Source organism: Eurosta solidaginis, chromosome 2 (assembly GCF_040869045.1).
Source record: "Eurosta solidaginis isolate ZX-2024a chromosome 2, ASM4086904v1, whole genome shotgun sequence".
Lineage (NCBI taxonomy): Eukaryota > Metazoa > Arthropoda > Insecta > Diptera > Tephritidae > Eurosta > Eurosta solidaginis.
The window spans coordinates 114384948-114388313 of NC_090320.1; positions in this window are offsets into that span (position 1 = coordinate 114384948).

Genomic DNA, 3366 nt, shown 5'->3' on the forward strand with positions numbered 1-3366 from the left:
TGAACACATTATAGAGTTATCCTGGCCCACATTTTGGTCGATATTTCGCAAACTAAGTTAGATATTGAAATGGAATCAACTCCAAATTAAAACCATTGTGGATACCTATTGTTTGATACCCATATCGCATGACCACATTTTAGGGTTACCCTGGTCGATATCTCAAAAACATTTCTAAATCTTTGCAGTTTTTTTTAGCCTATAACCATGTCGACCCACCTCCAAATCTATGCTCAAAATTTCACCTCAATCGGTTCAGCCGAGCTTTGCGGTCCAGAAAAAAACGGCTTTCAAAGTATATATTAGTATAGAATAGGTATAGTTAGTTCCTTATCTTTATTTGTGCTATAGCTACTTTCTATTCTGTGAGGAATTAACGTAAAATAGTCTTTTTTATCAATATTTTTGACTCTATAGTGAATTAAAGTTGTTGAAGACATGATCCAATTTTCGGTCTAAGTTCACCCCCTCCGTCTGGCAACACCCGGCCAGTGCGACCCAGCACAATGAGTGCAGCTCAGCTGTGTCTGCAATCAGTACCGCGCACACGCACCTAATTTAGATTCTAATAAACTACCCGCAATCACGCATCGATCGTGCCAGCAACGTTCGCCGTTTTTTAATCGCCCGCCCGCAAATTTTATATTTTTATTTAGTGTTTTATACTTTGTTATTTTGTAAATTCAAGAAGTGAATTAAAGGAACAAGATATATATTTCAAATTTTAATTCACCCGTTAGCTTTTTTATTTGGATAGTGCCAAGTGCAAATTTATACATGGTGCTTTTGTGCCAAAAAAGGTAACCAGCGTCAAAAGAAAAACAAAAAAATCTAAAGTTTATATACATACATTTTTTGCAAAAAAACCAAAAAGTAAACGCGTCGGTACGCATACAAAAAAGAACATAAAAGTGCTTAACCAAAATTATATAAAATTATATAATAAAAAATATGAACTTACAAGTGCTCTAAATAACATATTATACAAAAATACATACAACCATACATACACAAAATCTTGTGTACCCAAAAACACAAAAGAAAAATAAAAGATACAGAAGGAGTGAATTGTTGTCGAGTAAAAAGAAAGGATCGTCTTCTCTTATTCACGTCTATCAGTATAATAATTTTATTTGAAATTCTCCAGTACATAGTTGTCCGCATACATATATACGTATATACATAGTTTCATATATGATATGATATACCTAAGGTTATTGTTTTATACATAAGTACATAGATATGCAGTTTGAGAGAGTTTGCAAAGTTGCAAATAGTAGCACAAAGGAAAACAAGCAAGAATGACAAGCGCCGATAGAGTTGCCTTGTGACTTCAAATACTTAACATTCCGCCCACCTCGTCCGAAACTGGGATGAAATTATGTTAGCATAGACCGCCCACCGTCTGCTATACTATTTGCAACAGGTAAGATCGAAAGTTTGGTGATTAGTCGTTTAAGGATGGTTGATTTTGTTTTGACAGTAGCGACTCGAGCGATGCCGTCTGACCCCGGATGGATATCCACTATTCTACCCAAGGGCCATTGCGTAGGTGGCAACCGATCATCTCGTATCAACACGAGTTGTCGGATGGCTATTTCTGTTTTTGGTGCTGCCATTTGTTTCTCGCTTGAAGCCTTTGTAAATACTCGCTCGACCACCGAGCCCAGAAATCTTGATACATTTGCGTTAATTGCTTCCACCTGCTTACGTGAGTCATCTTGGCGTTGAGCGAACATGCCTCTGGGCTGCTGGTTAAGGCTCTGCCGATCAAAAAGTGGCCCGGAGTCAACGCCGTGAGATCGTTGGGATCGTCGGTTATTGCAGTTAATGGCCGCGAATTCACACAGGCCTCGATTTGATTTAGGACTGTATAAAACTCCTCAAATTTCAATGTAGTGGTCCCAAAGACCCGCTTCAGATGCACCTTCATGCTTTTCCCCGCCGCCTCCCAAAGCCCCACAAAGCTTGGAGCAGCAGGGGGTATAAAGTACCAGTTAATTCCGCGACGCGATGCGTATGATGCAGCTGCTCTAATTTGTGCTTGCAGAGTTTTTCGTTCGCTGACCAAAAGGGTGTTTGCGCCTATGAAGGTGGTACCATTATCGCTGTACATGTCGGTGCAGAGTCCTCTCGTAGCAATGAATCGGTTCAGTGCAGCTATAAATGCTTCGGTGGTCATGTCGCTGACCAGCTCTAGATGGCAGGCCCTTGTTGCAAGACAGACCGGCACGACTGCATATCCTTTTATGAACGTCTATCCGTATAATAATTTTATTTGAAATTCTGCAGTACATAGTTGTCCGCATGCATATATGCGTATGTGCGTATATACATAGTTTCATATATGATATGATACAGCTAAGGTTATTGTTTTATACATAAGTAAATAGATATGCAGTTTGAGAGAGTTTGCAAAGTTACAAATAATAACACAAAGGAAGACAAGCAAGAATGACAAGAGCCGATAGAGTTGCCTTGTGACTTCAAATACTTAACATTCCACCCACCTCGTTCGAAACTGGAATGAAATTATGTTAGCATAGACCGCCTACCGTCTGCTATACTATTTGCAACAGGTAAGATCGAAAGTTTGGTGATTAGTCGTTTAAGAGTGGTTGATTTTGTTTTGACAGTAGCGACTCGAGCGATGCCGTCTGACCCCGGATGGATATCCACTATTCTACCTAAGGGCCATTGCGTAGGTGGCAACCGATCATCTCGTATCAACACGAGTTGTCCGATGGCTATTTTTTTTTTGGTGCAGCCATTTGTTTCTCGCTTGAAGCATTGTTAATACTCGCTAGACCACCGTGCCCAGAAATCGTGATACATTTGCGTTAATTGCTTCCACCTCCTTACGTGAGTCATCTTGGCGTTGAGCGAACACGCCTCTGGGCAGCTGGTTAAGGCTCTGCCGACCAAAAAGTGGCCCGGAGTCAACGCCGTGAGATCGTTGGGATCTTCGATTATTGCAGTTAATGGCCGCGAATTCACACAGACATTGATTTGATTTAGGACTGTATAAAACTCCTCAAATGTCAATGTAGTGGACTCAACCACTCGCTTCAGATGCACCTTTATGTTTTTCCCCGCCACCTCCCAAAGCCTCCCAAAGCCCCCCAAAGCTTGGAGCAGCAGGGGGTATAAAGTATCAGTTAATTCCGCGACGCGATGCGTATGATGCAGCTGCTCTAAGTTGTGCTCGCAGAGTTTTTCGTTCGCTGACCAAAAGGGTGTTTGCGCCTATGAAGGTGGTATCATTATAGCTGTACATTTCGATGCAGAGTCCCCTCGTAGCAATGAATCGGTTCAGTGCAGCTATAAATTCTTCGGTGGTCATGTCGCTGACCAGCTCTAGATGGC